Source organism: Poecilia latipinna, unplaced genomic scaffold, assembly GCF_001443285.1.
Source record: "Poecilia latipinna isolate Pla-1442-1.1 unplaced genomic scaffold, P_latipinna-1.0 Scaffold392, whole genome shotgun sequence".
NCBI classification, from domain to species: domain Eukaryota; kingdom Metazoa; phylum Chordata; class Actinopteri; order Cyprinodontiformes; family Poeciliidae; genus Poecilia; species Poecilia latipinna.
Genome location: NW_015113008.1, coordinates 299,911 through 319,980, shown reverse-complemented (window position 1 = coordinate 319,980; position 20,070 = coordinate 299,911). Strand labels below are relative to the sequence as shown.

Genomic DNA, 20,070 nt, shown 5'->3' with positions numbered 1-20,070 from the left:
TTTGCGCTTGAATGATTTTGTGTATTGGGCTTTGGAACGGTTAGTTGATCTTAAATTATCGAAGGCTGGTGTTGAGAAGAAAATAAACATTTTGTCCAGTTGTTGTAAAAACTGCAAATGTAAAGAAAATAGGACAACAAATTAGGAAAATAGGAATTGAATACCCAGATCAGTAAAACAATTAGTTCATTTGGGGATTTGGAGTTGAAATTGAGAAAGGATGCTGCATTAGTTGTTCTCCCAGCTGGTTTTGGTAGTTTATCTAGGAAAACTGAGGGATTATTCAGTGAGACACTGTATAACTTGCAAACCCCAAACAAAGTGTACATGACTGTGGGTTTTTTTTATACCTTGTAGTCAGAAATATTACTTATTTCTTTTCAAATATACCTGCAAGAAATATTCTTTTTGTTATTAAAAAAAAAAACAAATCTAAAGTTTTCCACAGATCTATGGCCCCGTAGTGGGTATTATACTTATTTCTCAGAGTAGCATAATAACTTGAAAACTGATGGCCTGTGTGAAATAGCCTGGGGATAGACAAGATGATTTGATGATCCGATGCCGTACCATTATGTTTTAAAGCAGGCTGGTGAAATATAAAGTCGGGAGAAACATATCAGATACTGCAAAACTGAAAGATTTTGCAGTATTTACAAGAGATAAAGGCCTTGTAAATACACACACATATATATCTATATCTATATATATATAGATATAGATATATATATGCGCACAGTGGCTGTCCAAGAAAGAGTCTCAGGTATGAAAAACTGGACAGGACCTGACATGATCCATGCCTACTGGCTGAAGAAACTCACTGCCCTCCATGAGCGACTGGCAGCTCAACTGAACCAGCTGCTACAAAATGGGACTCACCCTGAATGGTTAACTGCACGATTAACCATTCTGTTTTTGTAGATATTCTGTTGACTTCTTGGAACCAGATACCACAACACACCTTAAGGAGACGAGTGGAATCCTTACTTGGACCAATCAGGGCAATTTTAAGACCCACAATTAGGTAAGAGGACAAGACTCCTGGTATTTACAAATTGTTATACATGTTAAGATGTTTGTATTGGGACACTGACTTAGATTAAAATATCTAAAAGGAGGATGACCAACAAACGATTCTAACTTTTAAAGAAAGTCATTCACATGATCAGTTTTTAAGACTTTTCTGACTTGCAGCAACTAATTACAGGCATATTGCTGCAGAGCAAATCAGTTGGAGCATATCATGAATCATTATACAAATTAATGTAAAGTCATTCATTGCAACGATGATTAACAAACATCTAACACTCCATGTCACTCTAGGCTAATAGTGCTCTCTGCTTATCCTTCCATGTGTCTTTTAAAACCTTGCTGGGTTTGCGGAGTTTTGCGCACACACTTGTTTTTGTAGATGACGGGAGTAGAAATTACACTAATCATTCCGCTGATATTTTTCCTTTCCTTTCAAGCACTACTGTACATGAAAGTTTGTGTACGCTTTGAAATCTTGGACATTTCTGCACACATTGGATCGGAAACCCTATCAGAATTTCTCTGATGTTTTTTGCAAGAGGATTTAAGTGGACACACACTGCAAGTGGGAGCAGTCTGTTTCCTTAAAGGAACGGTCTTACAGTCCTAAAGCTTGCATGTTTGATCACCTGGAAAGTAAATGTGCCTTTAGGTGTTAGTGTGTACATAAACAATATCATGAGGTGTTCTGTAGGTTTCATAGGATGGGAAAAATCATTATGCTCGGGTGCTCTTTTTTTCTTTTTAAGCATTATATCTCTGCAATGTATCAGAGCAGAGCATTCTTACGCACAGTCATTTTTCCAACGTAGATGACATCAAACTGCATGCCAGAGCCGAGTGAGACATCAAATGACTGATCCCCTCATCAGGACACAGCTTCAAAAACTGGTTTGTCATTCTGACTGGATAAGTGCAGTTTAATTCAAATCAAAGAGAAGCAAGAAGATGAAAAGACATGAGCCCCAACTACAAGAAGGAAACCTGGCAGATAGTCAGGACAGCTAGCCTTGGGATCCCACAGATTAATGGCAAGCATTAAGTGGCCGGTTCGGACCAATTTAAGTCTCAGCTATAGTTTTCTTATGAGAGCTTTTATCACAGTGTCTGAGGGTATCTGTTGACAGAGAGACTGGCCCTCAGTGTGGGATAGCTGGTGCCAGCTGCTGCAGAGTCGCTCCTGCATTTACATTTGCAGTGCCCCGATTTGTAATGCACTATAACTATAGTGGAAGTAATGTACAACAGAATATTTAATGAGTGCTTCAAAACTGGCTTTCATTCTACATACAGTATATATTCATATACACTCACTGGACACTTTATTTGAAGCGTTTAAAGCTGGGGACAAACTACAAGACTTCCACAATCATCCCAGATTTTGAAAACGCAGTATTCCCTCCATCAGATCGCTCTTTGTTTCTCGACTGAAAGACTTGGGGAGGAATTGCAGACTTTACAATTTGTTGGATAAACTAAAGCTCACATAAAGCTCTCAAGGAAACTCTACAAGTGTCACAGATTTGAACCGACAAGTCGATCCCAGTAGACGATGGTGATGGTTGTGCTGTGGTTCTATTCTTAATGCTTTTGACGATGTATTAAGCTTTTCATAAAGACTTGCCATTTCTTTATCTTGTATAACACTTCATGTCTGAGCTAAAGTGAAGACATGTACTTATAAATACCTTGAATTTCATGTGACCAAAATCTTTATTTTTTTTTTCTCTGTATGAATTCCAAATCTCAGCAACATAATTCAGTCTTTATGCTCCTTTTATATATATATTCAAAGAGGGTCAGAGTGGATTAAATTGGTCCGTGCAGCAGTCTATTTCAGCAGGAGAGCTGGGCAAGTGAGGCTCCCTGGGATTAAAACCTAATTTAATGAAGACCTATAGCGTGAAAATCTCCAGTTATGTCCTTGTGTCAATATCATGAAGACGTTGCGGACGACTGCTGCGACAGACGCAAGAAAAGAGAAAGAAAGAGGGCAAAGGCTGATGGTGTTCAGCACCTACGGGATTTAAAACTTGAGTTTTAACATATTGACTCTATCTGCTACCATTTCTGTCTTTCAAATGACTCAAACAATATTGTTGAAAGCTGTTCATAATTATAGAAAAGTTCATGGAAAATCTTTTATTTTTGTTTGTATCTGATGGTTTTAATTAGGATTGAAATGCTAGTCAGCTGAGTTGGTGGATTTGTAACTAGAACTTCATCTTGTTACTGCGAGTCGGTAGCCTCTTTGGAGCATCTCTGCAAAATTATATGCAAATTCTTTTTTCTTAGTTTGTCTTCAGAGAGACAGAAGCAGTTAGAGGCAAGGAGACCTGGTCCACGTTCAGCCCCTTGCACCAAGCTTTGCTGTCTGCAACAATTTTACATATTAAAATCCTGCAGGCATCTTCTGGAATGAATTAGATTTTATTTGCATTTTCAGTTCTGAGTGGATGAATATTTGCCTGCAAAACTGACACATTTAGAGGACCTCCTTAATTACTGACTCCTGGCTAACCTTGCTGCCCGAACGTAGCTTTAAAGCATCAATTGTGGCTCATCAATTTCTATGTAAATCAACACTATAGGCGTGAGGAGGGGATAATTGTTTTCTGACAAAGCGGATGTTTTAAAGAGGACAATTGTGTTATGTAACCTTGTGCTGAAAGAGAATTTGCAAAGCACAATAGAAGTGCGTTGACAAATGCGTAAAGACGAATAACGAGGTCACCAATTTAAAAAAAAGAGTTAAAAATTGGTCTTGTTAACAAAAAAAAACAAACTTTTCCTTTCTCTGTTGACAGTTTGAATGTTCCCAACTGGTAAAATAGTATTTAGCAGAAAATTAATCCAAAGATTAAAAAGACTCCCTATTGTGTGAACCATTTCAAGCATTAAGCATGCCGATGTTAGTGAATATTCATCAGTTTAGACAGAGTGCTCGCTTAAAGTAGTAAGACAAAAAGTGAGGCCATTTACAGGTCATCACTAAGACAATGCTGGAGCATTATTTACTCTTACCAGAATTACGCTCCACTGCTTATAATTTATGCAAGTGTTTCTCAAATGTCATTGAAAAAACATACTCTGTCCTGATAGAGTAACACTGTAGCACATTTACATTCTTCATTCAAATATAAACAAATATCCAGGCAGAGGAGTGGAGGTGCAATGTTTTGGATTCTTACATTTGGTTTTAACGCATGCCACTTTAAAAATGTACAGTAACAAGCTTATTATTTTTAGCTTGTTGCTACATCTAACAAGCAGGTGCAAGATATCAAACTTAATATTGGAACGTGGTTAAATACATGCTGTCTTTTCCAAAATACTAGAAGCAAATAGGAAGATATTTTTTTAACATGCATAGCATGCATTATGTGGAATCATAACTCATGTTAAATGTTACCATAGTAACTGTTAATTCTTTCCCACTTATAATAAAATTTTCAGCATAAAAGCTCTGTTTTGCAATGCATAAATGTGTTGTATTAATCTTTGAAACAACTGCAGGTAAACTTGGAAAAAAGGCAAACTAGAAAATAAAAGAAAAAAAGACTTGTTTTCATTGGTTCATTGGTTCAATTTGAGGGTATAACGACAACATCCAGCGACAAAAAAAAAAGAAAAAGAAAAAAAAATCCTGCTTTAATTTTGTAAAAGAAAAACATTTAATGGCAATTTGTAACGTGTTGTGCTTTCACTTTAAAATCTATACCAAGAAAATCTTGTCATAAAAGACCTCCAGGCTTAAGTTTGAAATAGAAGAGATAGAAATAAATCTGTATGAGAGAAGACACGTCTTCCATGGGCCCCCAAGGACAAAACCAGTAGCTGTAACTCAGGAAACATCCCTGTTGTCTCCAAAGAGCAGGCGTTTGAGTGGCTCAACTAAGTGTCCTTGGGCTAGACAGACACTAACCACCTCTGACACACCTGCTGTACTGCTCAGTGTGAGAAAGTGTGGAAATGCGTGTCAGTGTATAGAAAAGAAAATCTCATTTTGAATCACCGTGCAGCTAGGTGAATGTGGCTTGATCTGTGCAGGGTTTTCATTGCACAGTGCAATGTTTTCTTAGGTTGTCCAGAGCAGTGGGAAATAATTAGCCATATAAAGAATTAGCCATGTAAGAATTGCTTGTTTTCATTCATGAATGATGCAGATCCTAAAACAAATGTTAACATTACTCAAAGATAAAAAAAAAAAAAAATATATGGGTTCAAATAGGTTCCTGTGGCAACAACATCAGCTGTCAAACATTTGCCATTTCAGATAGTAATTAAGAAGTACAGATTAACATCACTGGAGGAATTTTTCATTTCTGCATAGCCTGCTTTAGTTCATTTCACAGTATCTCAATCAAGCTTAGGAGAAGACTTTGACTAGGCCGTCCAATTTCCCACTTCTTTTTTTTAATAGAAATTTTGATTTGCCTGTGTGCTACAAATTATTGTCCTGCTGCAGATCATACAGATCATGCAAACTTCCTTCAGAAAGAAGGACGTTTGAACCTCCTTGCTGCAAGGTAACAGTGCAAACAAATGCACTATCATGAAACCCAAATAATATTTATACTTACAATATTTGTGTTAAAATGCTTTTTCAGAACAGTTAACAGTTTTGTTTTTCAGTGTTTTGCCTGAAGGCTACATTCCAAATATGAAGTCTCCAAATACACATGAATCAACAGCTAACCTTAAAAGCTGCATTTGTAAAAAAACAGACAAATGTATTTTCTTTAGTGCCACGCTTTGCATCAAACATGCCGCATGTTGCAAACATGTAAACTTTTAACATTGTCCCACCTATGAGACTTCCTCATATCTCGCTGTCTTTCTATACTCCTCCATCTTTCCATCCTTTACATAGAAAAATGCAGATCCTGCCTGAGTCCTCTGATTAAAAGGAAAAGCCTCGACTGGGAATTGTCAGTGACGTTCCCATGCGGCTCCACATGCAGGCTCTGGATTGGCTGCTTGATGTATAATTCAGATGAAATGGGAACACCTAATGAGACTAACAAATGGTGCTAACATGTCTCTGAGCTGACGGAAGAACACACAAACACTGGAATTCAAAAGTCATTTAAAAAGACGTAATCATCATGCCAAAAAGACGATACGATAAAAATGGTTTTCCTTCCTGTACAGTATAAACTCTCTGTGTTGCACCAAGATATGATATTCATTTTAATGCAAAACAAATAATACGTTTATGTGAGATTGTTATTGGTGGGTTTTTTTCAATACAATTTGCAAATTTATATATAAAAATATAAAATGTTTTTTCATGTTTTTTTTTTTGTTTTTTTTTTTTTCGACATGATGCTTTGTTCGGCACATCCAGTAGTTTTACATTTGCTGATTTGTGAATGTTTGAAACCAAGTTTTGCTTTCTGGACCTGTCCGAGATTTCGAACAGTTTCTCCTTCTGAAACAAAACAATTTCAACAAGCATTCACTTCTTTGACCACAAAGTACTTTATGAAAGCAGCTCTCAGCACTGGGGTCATTGAGACGGTGAAAAATGTTCACAGTGTTGCCCTTTTTCTCAAAAGAAACAGCACCAAACAATCTGAATCCGCTTTGTATTCCAACATAGTCTTTACTGCCTTGTTTGGCAAAAGGGGGAAAAAAAAAAAAAAATCACCACAATTTGACCGATGTCAACTTTTACCGGCTGATCAAGTGAAAATCTGACACTGATGCCTTTTCAGATTATGACATCAGAGCTAGCCAGTCAGCTTCAAAGGTCATGGCACTGTAGTGTGGAAATATGCTGCTTTGATCAAGATGGCTTGCTTCCAGTCACCCTCGGAGCTTATCACAGCATCCGCAAGAGAAACTGTCTAAATAATGACAAGGATGCACAAGTTCAGGTTTTTTTAAGACCAGAGAAATATCTTTTTCTTCACATTGACTGGGAAACTATTATTTTTCAAGGATAGAGATTGGTAGTGTGTTTTGACAGCATCAGTATTAGTTGACTACACTGTCCAGACAAAAAAAGAAAGAAAGAAAAACCTTATAAAAACAAAATCAATATTCTGTCTTTTCCCTTTATGCTGTTTTTATTTAATTTGACTGTGTTTCTTTTCCCCTGCTGCCAGTGGTTTGTGCTGGCACAAATCTGCATACCAGATGAGCAAGGGAAAATGGCTTCATCTCTACAATTACAAGAAGGTCACGACCTGCTGTCACGGCAACCGCTTGGCATCTATTTGGAAGCTGCTTGGCACCCGAAACCTGCAGATTTCATAAACCTGCAATTAGGCACCGGGCATGTATCAGTCAGCACACTCTGCGAAACATCTGCTTGTGTGTGTGTGTACGTTTGTCCATCTCCAATGTGTGTTTGCTGGGAGGCAAAATTAAAATCCACGAGAAAAAAATTAGCTCAAAACTGAGGAAGCAGCAAGTCTGATTGGAAATCTGCTCCATGTATGCAAAGTTGGTCATCATAAAAGTAGATTGGTCTTTTATCTAACAATTGGAATACTTACTGATCTTTTTGTTTTCTCAACAAAAACGCATGTTTTCATCTGATGACACAAGAATCAGGGTTTGGTGCACCCAGTGGGACTAAATGCAGCTGTTTAACAACTAGAAAGATATTTCAAAACATTCCAATTTACAGAGATGCACCTGTATTTAACTTTCTAAATTTACAATAGTAAAGTTCAAGGAACACGAATACTGTGTTATAAAACGGCACTATTGCCCATAGAAGCTCACAAAACAGATTACTGTACACAACAAGTAGATGGTTGTGTATAAAGGTAGTGAGGTTGGATTTTAATGTGTCTGTATCCTTACCCAGTTAGTTTTAGACCATTGCCCTTCAGGTTGGAAGTGTTGAATTTTCGTCAGCAGACCAGAATCAGCTACTTAACTGTGAGTTTCAATAAAGAAGAAAGGTGTCGGGTTCCTGTTTCTTGTACCCATTTTATACCATTCAAGTTTGTATAGGGTGACCGGAGGTGGGACACAGCCTACACAGGCCAGTTATTTTACATTGAGTCCTAAACAAAACATCACCAAATAATTGCACGTTACTGTGAAGGAAGCCGTTTCACCTGGAGAAACAAATCCCCACTTGTACAAAGAGAACAAACTCCATGGGAACTCCGCAGAGAAAGAATCAAGTTAGAAATTGATTTTTGTGATATTTTTTTTATTTTTTTTTTTTGGCTGCTAGGCAGCAGCAGCCCCAGCCTCCCTTTCCACCAGAGTGATTTATTTGGGGGTTTGGGTGAGGCCGTCTTTTATCTTTCGCCCTCTGTGAACCCTCACCGGAGGAAATCAGGTGAAAAGACAGGCTTCCTTTATCACTTATTCTTCACATGTATATGTGATGGAACATGAGACGTGTTTGCATTACACATAGCCCAGTTCAGTCCTACTGGTGCAGTACCGGCAGCTTGTGTCGAACAGGTAATTTGTCTAAAATAGCACAGCAGATTTAATAAGTCACTGATACTGCAGTCATGCGTCCTCCTGGACAAGCATATGGCAACAGTGGAGAGGAACAACTTCCTTTAAACAGGTGGAAAGATCCTGCAGATGGAGGCTGAGCATTGTTAGGACTAAAAATGACAAAAGTGTTATGACGAGACTGTTCATTCCAGTTTTTATGTTTGAGGAGTTTATTTTATTTGTTCATGTGTTTGCATCTGACAACTGATAAAATCCTCAAATTCAGGATTATTAGGAAATTTGAAACATTACATTTTTTTTAAAGAAAAGAAAATGTTATGTCATTGTTACAGCAACAACAGAGAATAATTCTGATTTGACAGATGTCCAGAAGACAGTCATTGCACCATCCACAAGGAGAAAAAAAAAACTAAGATTATTGCTAAAAAAAAAACTGGCTGTTCACAGAGTGATGCATCCTAGCAAATTATTAGAAAATCCTGAGAAAAGAAAAAGTGTGTTTGAAAAGCCAATTTAAAGGTTTGAGAGAGAAACATGAGACATTGACTGAGGCTGAAGTCAAAGCTTCACCACACACAACGCACTGTTAAAATACTTCTGTTATTACAGCTAACATAAAACCCCAAAATTCAGTCATATCAATGAAAAAACTTTAATCAAGTGACTGTATGAGTTTTTGATAGCCTAATATATTAGAGATGCGCATGTAAATGGAAGTGTAAGGCTCTGATGTCGACACAAGGATTCACACTTTCGACTGATAAATCATCAGTGCAAGTACACTTAGTTTATTGAAGAATCGCTGGCAGATTCACACCGTCTGAACTCAAAAATATGTGCAGTGAAACATTTCATGTTCCCTTAAAAAAAAAAAGAAAAACAACATTTCAGATAGAATCCATTTATAAACACAATCAGTGGAGCGAACTCACAAATCAACTGCTGCAATTGTTCTTGTGTGGCCTACAGCTAATTTTGCCCTACAGTTTTTAATTTAAGCTAACGCATAATTGTTTCTTTATCTGATAACATCTAACTGCAGAGTTTTTCCTCTTACGGTGGTAGAAATTGGGAAATGATTCTGAATCAAGATATCGCTTATTAAAGTGGAGATTATCCCGGTTTGAAATCATGAAACATTTCCGAATGTAGCAGCGAGCATTTTGTCACAGACAGAGAGAGAAAGAGACAGAGAGAGAGAGAGACAGAGAGAGAGACTGAACAATGCAGCTGCTGGTAATAAAATAAATAAATAAGAGAGAAGAAGAAGTGTGGGAGTGAGATGTGATTGAGTCATGTGATCTCTTAGTTTCTATGGCATCATTCGTGGACCATTTATCCACCTAATACGAAAGGAGTGAGTGAGTGAGTGAGTGAGTGAGTGAGTGAGTGAGTGAGTGAGTGAGTGAGTTAATTTTTTATTTTTTTTTCCTAGGACGAAAGAAGAGGAGGATTTGTGTCATATCAGTCAGCCTGTATATTTTCTGCAGGCGGAATGATGGTCAGGTACCCACTCACGCTCTGAAAGAAAAACTGTGGAGGCAGAAACGTCTGTGACTAGTTTCCTGGGCCCTTGGCGAGAGTGGTTATACAAGGAAGCGCTCAACTTCCTCATCTATTTTATAGAGGACACAGATTCTGATAAGATTTGACAAGGTAAGGCATGTGTCCTCATGGTGACACATAATAAACGCATCAATGCAGTTGAAGCAATACAGATAAGAAGAAAAAAAAAAAAAACCTGAACTAGCTCCGTAAGATGTTGCCAGAAAAAATTCAGTGTATTTTTTTTTTTTTTTTTCGTTTTTAATCTTCCATCACAGAAGAGCACAAAGTTGTACTGTCAAGAGGAAGGAAATTATAATCTGAGGGTTACTATCTGTGTTTAAATTCATCCTATTTACTCTGACATCCCTAAATAAAATCCGTATTGGTATCTTTGTCTAACCCAGATGAAAAAATGTTTAATTACCCACAGATGATAGACATGACCTTTGGCTGTAACTTAGAGCTTTTAAATAATTCTCATGTTAAGACATGATTGATGCCTCATTGTGCCTCATTTATTACATTAGGAGATTAAGCAACACTTGGGAGGGCAGCAATGCTGTCCACAACCCAAAAAGTGTAAAATGAAAACGGAAACCCCCCCCCCCCCCCAAAAAAAAAAAAAAAAATCAGAGTAACTCTTTGGTTACTGCCCACCAACCTGCAACCAGAGTCTCCATGGTAACTGACTTCTGTACTGCCTAATGATTGGAGGTATTTTCTCCACAGATCCAGATGTCCCGTGTAGTCTGTCCGAAACCCAGCAGTCTTTTAGTTTCAGTTGAACATACTTTGTGTGTAATTGCAGCTGTGTGTAACTCACCGTTCTGGCGTTCATGAATAAAAAAAACATGAACTCAAAGTGATGTGTGGGCTTTTCCACATCAAAATGTGCCTAAAATCGCAAAGACTGTTGGGATCCAAAACTGAATTCAATCAGCACAGCTAATCGATAGCATCGCCCATCTTTAAATGATTATCCTACAACAATCTAACTATTTTAGTAGTTTACAACTAAGTAATCTCAGATGGAAAATATCACAATAATTGACTTTACAAATAAATATTGACTGATTGAATCACATTCACTTTACCTGAATTTCATATTGACAATACTTTGGATATAGAGAATTGTCATGATCAGTGAGGTGTTTGTGTTTTTAGTTATTGATGTTTGTACTTTGATCATTTAAGTTTCTTTACTATTGTCATTAATGTTTTGCCTGATCAGCTCATTTCTTATTAAGTTTCTTAGCGATATTTTTCTGTTCTGTTCTTGAATAATTTCCCTGTTATTTATTTACACTCTTTAGGTCTTGCCACATATGTCCATACCTTTGAGTTAATTTATTTATTCCGGGTTTTTGTACTTCATTGATTTTTTTTCTCTGCTGTTATTCGTGTTTTCTTGTGTCTTGGATCCTCTCTGGTATTTTTCATTCACTTTCCCTCATCCTGCCTGTATGCTCCCCTTCACAGCTGTTCCTTACCAGCTGATTGTCCTCTCCGCTGTTCCCCATTTGGCCCTGATTAATTCTCCTGATTGCTTTGCCATTTCCACCCCTGCCTCACTATATGTGCGCATCGGTTAAACTTGTCTATGCCTTTCCGTGATTAAATGCTTCTTCCGTCTCTGTAAGTTTATTATTTTATTAAAGTTTTAATTTTTCAACCAATGTTTGATCTAGATTTGGGTTTTTGCCAACAACAAATATGACACTTGTAGCTTCAAATCCATGCCTTTGTAATTTCCCCCAAATCTTTTTTATTTTTTATTTTTTTTAGCTTGAATTGTTTATTTTCTCAAGGCTTATTCCATCCTGTTACCTACATACTTTTATACTTTTTCCTTTCAACTCATCTTCCCTATGCTTGGACGAATTACTCTGTGAACATCCTGCTTTAAAAAACAACAACAAAAAACTGACATGACCACAACATTGGACTTTTGTTTTATCATTAAAATCCCTTTTTATTTGTGTAATATAGTTACAATTTTGAGAAGCAGACTTGTGTGCTTATTAGCTGCAAGTCACGATCACAAAAATTAAAAGAATTCACCGAATAAAACGAGTTTTTGTACCAAAATACACAAACTATTTAATGGCACTCTGAAATGCATTTTGAAAATAAAAATATATGGAAAAAAAATCTAAATCTTGCTTTATATCAAGCTCCGCCCCTACCCTTCTTTCTCCGTTTTGCTCTCACCCCCCTATCCCCCCCCCCCTCTCTCTTTCTCTCTCTCTCTCTCTCTCTCTCTCTCTTCCCTCGTTCTCTCGCTTTTCAATCTTCTCCATCCTACCAACAACAAGTGAGAACCAGCTGCTCTGCACGTCCATCCGCTCTCTGTTCAGCGTCGGGGCTCTGAGTTGAGTTATAGATGTCTACTGGAATTTCTTTTCCCCTCGTCCATTTCACTGCTTAATCGATGGGGATGACAGATTGCAGGTGCAGCGGCGGCGTGCGTTAGAACCAGCAAGGACGGTGTGTGGTGCACTAGGACCAGGGAGAGACTACTCTCATCGTGAGCATTGGAGCTGTAGAGGGAACCCCCCCTCACACACACACTGGATCTGGCGATTATATCCATACATTTCTCTTTTTCTTCCCCCCCTCCCCCCTCCCCACCACCTCTCTCGCGTCCACCGGGATCGCACCAACGAGTGTGTTCAGGAAGCACACAAGAGTGGATTTCTAATTCGGCGAGATAGCGTAAAAGTCAGCTATTAGATATTTTTTTGTTGTCTTTTGAAAAAAAAGAAAGGGGGTGAGGTTGTCATAATCTTTCTTAGGTTCTAGAAATATCTGCCCCCCCATCCCTTCATCGGTTTTTACGTTTATCTCCAAGAGCGCAAAGTGACATCTGCGCTAGAAAGCGCCCAGTGCACTTTTCTTTTCCTCAAAAAAAAAGAGAAGAAAAGAAAAGGGGGACGGAAGCACATACAAATCTTCATTCTTGTTTGAATTACAGTCGGACGATTGGCTGAATGGGTGACCTCGCAGAAACGCAGATCACCTCCAGCTTGCAGCCACTGTACGCGCACGGTTTTTTTCTCTACTGACCGGGAGTTGTGATGTCCAGAGCCGTCCCCGCTGACTGACACTCGGCGTCGAACCATTTTGGAACAGAACTGAAGGTAGGCCAGTTTTTGCTTCTTCCTCTTCTTCTGGTCTTACTTACGTATTATGGTGCAATTTGGCAAAGTTTTCAAACGTAATTTAAAAAAACAAAAAAAAACCCAAAACTGATTCTATGATTATTCCACACGACGCATTTCTCCTGTCTCACTCTGAGGTTCTCTCGGACAATTGAAGTTGGTATAAAAACAAAACGGTGATGGAGGTGCGGGGACGTAATCAGTCTGACGCTTCGGAGAGGAGAACTTAAGCACCTGGCAGATGATATCGGCGCCAATAATCTGTAGGCTGTTACAAATGTCCCGAGAATTGGATTATTTTTCGAGTGAAATTTCAGCGACTGTTTGGAGCTTCCTGAGCTCAATCATGGAGATTCCGGAGGAGCCCTCTGCAGTGCGGTGTCTCGTACATGCACCGAGCCGCCGGGCTCACTGGAGCTCACTCAGGAGAGGATTTAGATAAAGGTGTAAGCGAAACGGAAGCTCTTCCCGAAGGCAAGCCTTATTATGCACACACACACACACACACAATCCATTCTTTTATATGAGCTGCAGGTACAGCAACAAAGCAGACTCTTTAAAAACACACACGCATTAAAACTTATGTGTGTGTCTCTGTGAGTGTGTGTGTGTGTGTTTGTGATGCAGTTTGAAAGGACTGGATGAGGCTTTGCGTCACTTGTTACAAATAACCACAAAAAAAAAAAAAAAAAAAAAGTCGTACGGATTTCTGTCCTGTAGGGAATGAAAGGGACAACAGAAATGTGATTATGTCGGAGCAACCGATCAGGCTTATCCCGATCTACTGTACCAGTGCCCCGAGGATGACAGCCAGGCGGTCCGTTGGGTGGAACCGTAGGAATACCGACGCATGACGCAGGGGATCGGAGCGATGGACGGGGATTGTGTGTTTTCTGCTGATGTCCCGCATTTCTCGTTGTTTCTAAGGCTGCGTTTGTTCAAGCCCGGTTCAGGGAAATTGCGGGTGGTCTGTCCGTCAGCGAGCACGTGCTTTGACCGAGCCAACGCGCACGAGTCAAGTCTCTCGCTGCCTCTCGCTTACATTGGTTTGCCAATGCCGTTCACATTGTTTAAAAAAGTCAAACTCAACCAAAACTGTGAATGTTAGCAGACACCCAGCTCGGGCATAAACCCGGTTAATCGTACCTGACAGACACCCCCCCTCCCTTCCTTATAAGCTTGTCATAGGCCTACATCTAATTGCGCTTTCAGGGGCCACTTAGAGGTGAGCCACATCTTCAACTAGCTTTGTTATCAGCTTTAAAAACAAAAATCATGAGTGAAAAATGTCTTCTCTCTCTAAAACATGATTAGTGCGGTTTTTTTGTTTTTTTTTTCTTCTTTTCTTTGCTTTGCTTGGAGCACAGAGCCCGTCGTTAATGAATTCGCAAAGTCGCTTGTGTCTGATGTTGCAAAGTGCGGCAGATAACTGGCAGCTCGTCGCTCCCGCCGGCAGCGCCTAGTCAGAAGGAAGATGACAGGAACTGTCCGTGGTGCTCAAACAGACAGCTCCTTTGTTCGAGTCTGGCCTCATTTTGTGGAGTTGGTGCTGCGGTAACTCTGCCGTGAATCCGTCTCTAAAATGCTTGAGCTGCAAGACTAAAGATTAAAACATGCGAGTATCTGATGCTGATCGCAAAATATATATATATATTGTGTGTGTGTGTGTGTGTGTTTCTTTTTTGATAAAGTAACATATTGTTATGACTACCTGTTTATTAGTGTGTTTTGTCCCACTTTGGCTGCTGGAAAGGCCTGACCTGTAGAGGGTTGGACCTCATTAGAGCCCTGAAAGTGACCTGGAGTATTCAGCAGCATCATGTTGGGTCTCTTCAGCCCTGAGTGTTTATTAGCCAACCTCTACAGATGTGATTGAATCGAGATGTGGGGAATCTGTTGAACCTCTGTGGCAGACAATATTCAGTGGAAAAAAAAGACAATGTTTGCCAGTAAATAAAATTTCCTCTTGGACTTTTCTGTTTATTGACCCTTACTGGAAAACTTTGTTTAGAACAAGGTTTCATCCAAAGTGTCAAAGTTGATTAAACAATGTGGCTTTTCAGTGAAATCAGGAAAATGACAATCACATATCCTTGATTTAAAAACCCAGTTGTATAGAAAATAAATTAGTTTTTTATTGTATCCTATTGCTTTTCACTAATGTGCTTTTGTGTCCTGAGGGAGGGAGATGAAACTCGTTGTTGGACACTGAACACTGCTGACTGAGCAGTCCTTGTGAAATGCAGTATATGTGGTCCCAACAATTCCTGTTTCACCTGCTTCTTACATCAACTTTGAGGACTAAATGTTTACTTGATGCAAAATATGTCATGATGAAATGACAGTTTCTATTTGCTTCACATGTTGGAGGTCTCAATGTGAGGCCTAACTTGTGTACATAATTTTTTTTGGTACAAGTTTGTGTTTTTTTTTGTTTTTTTTGTTTTGTTTTTGTCTCTGTTATGACATTGTGTGTGCGCAATCAGAATTCGTTGACGGGTCATTTGTGAAAACAGACTTTATGGAAGAAACAATGTTGCTTCTCTAAAAATAAAATGGCAAAACCCTTAAAATGTGAGCTTGTAATCTAATTAGGTAACTTATTATTACACAGAGGGCTCACTTTGATGTCTTTAATGCTCATAGCTGAATGTCATTATATCACAACATACATTATTTTACTGTAAATTATCTACAACATGCTGCGGTTGTGAAATGACTCAACATTTTAATACAATGGATACTTGAAACAGTTAATTATTCAAGGGCACTGTTTTGTGTTGAAGCTGATACAAACTGACCCATTCTCATTTTCCAAAATGTATCGCTTCTTCTTCCAGTAGCAGACACTCCTCCTCCTGTCCCCGCAGCCGCTGACCAAAATAATGACCTTCAGCTGGAAGCTATAAACTATGCTAACATGATAACATCGACAGAAAAATGCATACGCAAGCAATGGGGCAAGCAAAAAAGATCTTCAGAGGTACTTTACCTACGAGGCACACAGAGAGGAAAAAATGATTGGCAATTGATGCCACAAACAAGTTTTGGATTTAAAAATAAGGGGAGTTTTCCAGCCGTTCCACCAGCCCGGTCGAGGTCCAGTATCCTTTACATTTTAAGACGGGTTTAGAAGAAATCTAACATAACTACATGTCGATCACTTACAAACTACAATTAGGTGCTCATACTCTGAAAGGCCTACCCGCGTTGACGCTGAAATGTCGTGGATATTCTTAATTACACAAGCTCCATAGCGGAGCCTAAATGAAAACGCAAAAGGGAACAGCAAAAAACATTTATTTATTTTACATATTCAACCATATCTATATTTCCTTGAGTGAAACAAAGTCGTTCATGCAAAACTTGCGTGTGATTTAACCTTTATTGTGATCTTGGACATGAAGCTGTGTGAATTTATTGGTGCTAATATAATTTGTCTTAAAAAACTGAAAAACATCTAAAACGACTCGATGACACACTCTTGCTGGTTGATTGTGGTCCTGGGCACACATTCCCACCCGGTCAGTGTTTTTTAGACCAACACTTTTTGTGGAAAACCTTGTTTGTTCCTGCTGTCGGCTCCTGCTGCAACCCGGGTGGCAGTTCTCATGAGGCTAGTGAAAGATTTCAGTTTGGAGAGGGACAGGAATGTTTATCATCATTATTATTATGATATTGGATATTTACATGAAAATAGTAATGCAGTAGGAGGTCAGGAAAGGGGGTTAAAGTATGTTAGTTTCCTGGCCAATACAAGAGACTTGATGGGTATGCACTAATGATATGACGCATGTTTGGGAGCAATGTAAGAAGGTTAGAAAAGCTACAACAGTGAAACGGTAAACCTCCACAACAAGATGGACTAAGGCTTTTGTAAATATTTGCTTCACAGATGTGTTCAGCCAATGACTGCGTTCTGTACCAAAGTCCCAAACCAAGCAAGGCTCCTTTCTGCTGTGGTACAAATTGAACCAGGATGACGTTAATCCCCTGTTGGCCCAGTTGGCTACTAATTAGTGAAGCAACAAAACAAACCAGCGTACCCCCTCCATTACTCCACCATTTAGTTGTAAAGGCATTGGAGATTAATGTGGCAAATAACAAAGGTACATGGTGGAGCCAGACTGAAGCTGACAATTGGAGCAGAAGAAAAGGATCCCATGGCAACCTACCTTGCTGTTGTGGTTGGTCACTTGAGAAAACGTATTCAGTAAAATTAGCAGAAAGACAGAAATTGTACAGGAATCCATTTGCATGGACCAGTTTTTTTTTCACTCTGTAAAAGTAGTTTTTGTATGCACCACATGCATGTTTGTTATGAAACATAATTTAGTTTAGTATAGAATGATTCTTTATTTGTCCCTGAGGAGAATCAACATAAAGTTAACAGGGAAATGGAAGCACAAGGTGGCTCACAGATTAGCAATGATAAAAAAATAAAATAGTTGCACGAACAAATCAACCGTTCATACTTCCACGAAGGATTATAACACTTGTACTGTTAGCTTGCAAAAAGTTTTACCAAACAAGGAAGCAACATCTAAATTATTACTTTTCTTAGAAAGGGTTGAATTGTCCGCTAGTTACTGGTGTTCCCCTAATTGCAGAAGTTAAAATACTGTCCTAATTTATTGTATAATTCTTGCAGACCCATAGTTTCACGTGACAAAATCTCCCATTGGCTCATTCACAAAGGAAAACCTTTCCAAGTTCTCTTCCTATTCAGGATTGCACATAGGATAATGAGCTATGTGTAGTTTTATGACTTGGAAGCAAATTTGGGTTGAAGAATAAGCTTAATTTTAGAGATTGGCACGTGAGACAAAATAGTTTCTGAGCTGGAAAAAGACTGAGCATTGAGAGGCATGAAATCATCAAGGCTTGACTGCAACACTGCAGTTGGGCACTTGATACCACAAAGCAAAAAATAGTTCAGCGACGGTTTTAATGTATGTTTTTCAGCACAAAATTTATAGCACAAAACCTTTTAACTTATAACAAAATTGACACCTTGAAATTGACCTCTGTTTCTTTAAGAATCTCTTGATCTTTCTGACACTTCGCTTTCAGCACAGCGTCTGAATTGTGCCGTTTTGTTATGTACTTTACAACCGTTCTAGTAGTAGTTTGCATAGTGAGCCCAGCAGACTTGCAGCCCCACCAGCTGTTTGCTAATTGCTGCTGCCGCTAGTCTGGGGGAAAGCGTGGGGAAGGGGTGGTCTGTGGGTCAGAAGCTCACTTGGATATTGCCCCTTCAAGGAGAAGCTGTGTTGAAACTGGTGGCACTTTGTATGAACAAGTGTTTAGGCACCCCAAATGGGAGATTCAAGGTTTTCTCAAACATGCGTGAAAGAATCAAAGCAACATTCCAGGCATGTTTTTGATGAGGGAATAACATGACAACACAGTTTTAGATGATACCCCCGTCTCCTTTAAGGAGCACAAGAGAAAGTCCAACTCTGTTAGAGCTCAGTCCCATCAGCCATCTGTAGGATGTGATGGGTAAACGAGTCTCATCCATGGAGGCATCAACTCAACTACAGCTTACTACTCTGAAAGGATCTGCTGTAAACATTTGGTGCCAGATTCCACAACACACTTTCTGAGCTCTAGTGGAGTCCGTGCCTCAATGGGTTATGGCTGTTTTGGCACCAAATGGGCATCGGCATTCTGTTAAACAGCACAATAACCATAGTGTAATATGCGACTGCTCAATATTAAGAAGAGTAGACATCATTGCATCAATAAAAGCCATACTGGCAGCATTTCCAGTATGCTGCCAGTATGGCTTTTATTCTCACAACTTTCTTCAATTAAAGCATTTAGTTTTTTGTGATACAGTGTAGAGTCCACAGGGTTAAAGACATAATGTCTGATAGTGTGTGCAGACTGCTCACCGTGTCTGCTATAAACACAGCTGGGGAACTGATACACCGCCCAAGAGGAAATCAAATTAACTCTGGGGGAGCTGTGACAGCTTCTGTGAACCCAATAATTGACTCCGATGCTTTTCTGTGATTACTGTTGCACAATATCTACGAATGTGCATGATCCTGAGTGTATATCAAAATGTCTTTAACTGGTTAGCGTGCTGGAGCTCGCAGAGGGTAACTGGGGACTACCCATGCTAAGCGGGGCCCATTGTTGTTGGTCACTTCATTTCATAGAATATACGGCAGATGTGCCCAGAACTAGACCTACCAAATTGACGGACAACGTGCGTTTCCCCCGCCCCCCTACTAACATTGATTGAATTAGGCCACCCTGCAGACCCATTGCTTTCCCAAGGAGGAGAAAGCAATCCTGCAGTGAGGTTTATCAATAAGCGGGTGGTTGGAGTGTAAGTGCCGGTATTCCCCGTGGGCAGACAGCCGGTGATGAGGAAAGAACTCGCTCAGGGAGAGTCCCTGATCACACGGCAGATTGGGAGCCCTCAGTGCTAACGTCTGTCGGTCCCTGCCGCAGGGGAAGAACTGGGTGGAGCCACACCGAGCTGACCCAGAAGCACACTCTGGGCCAACTTCAGGTCAGCCTTCATACAGAAACCAGATCTGTGTAGCTGTGCTGTGTATTATTTTATTGGTAGATTTTTTTTTTTTTATGCCATTAAATCATAATTTCACGCTTTTGGATTTGGTCAGTTTTTTAGCAGAACTGTGATCAGGTGACAACAGATGAGGAGCCAAAGCATCTTGAAAGCCAAGGATTGTTTCTTCTTTTTTTTCTTTTTTTACTTTTTTGATGGCTTTGTTTTGAAGGCTGGTTGCTTTGACGTGGACCCCCTTGAGGCCACTGGCAGCTGAGCTCCCACTGTGGCAGATTGATATTTGTAATTTAAGGGAAGCTGTCACACAGCATCCTCCAGATGGAGAGAGCTGCAGAGGCA

General features: G+C 39.4%; 1 protein-coding gene across 6 annotated transcripts in view; it reads left to right on the top strand.

Annotated features, from left to right (window-relative positions):
* The first annotated feature begins 11,570 nt into the window (after positions 1 to 11,570).
* The window catches only part of il1rapl1a (interleukin 1 receptor accessory protein-like 1a), a 229,033-nt gene continuing 220,533 nt past the window's right edge, over positions 11,571 to 20,070 (top strand). For 3 of the 6 annotated variants that reach the window (XM_015037097.1, XM_015037095.1, XM_015037092.1), the window contains exon 1: positions 12,289 to 13,160. The gene's annotated coding sequence lies outside the window, so the exon portion shown is untranslated. Of the gene's footprint in view, positions 11,656 to 12,288; positions 13,161 to 20,070 lie in introns of those variants that run through there. The other 3 variants (XM_015037094.1, XM_015037093.1, XM_015037096.1) reach the window with 3 other exon arrangements.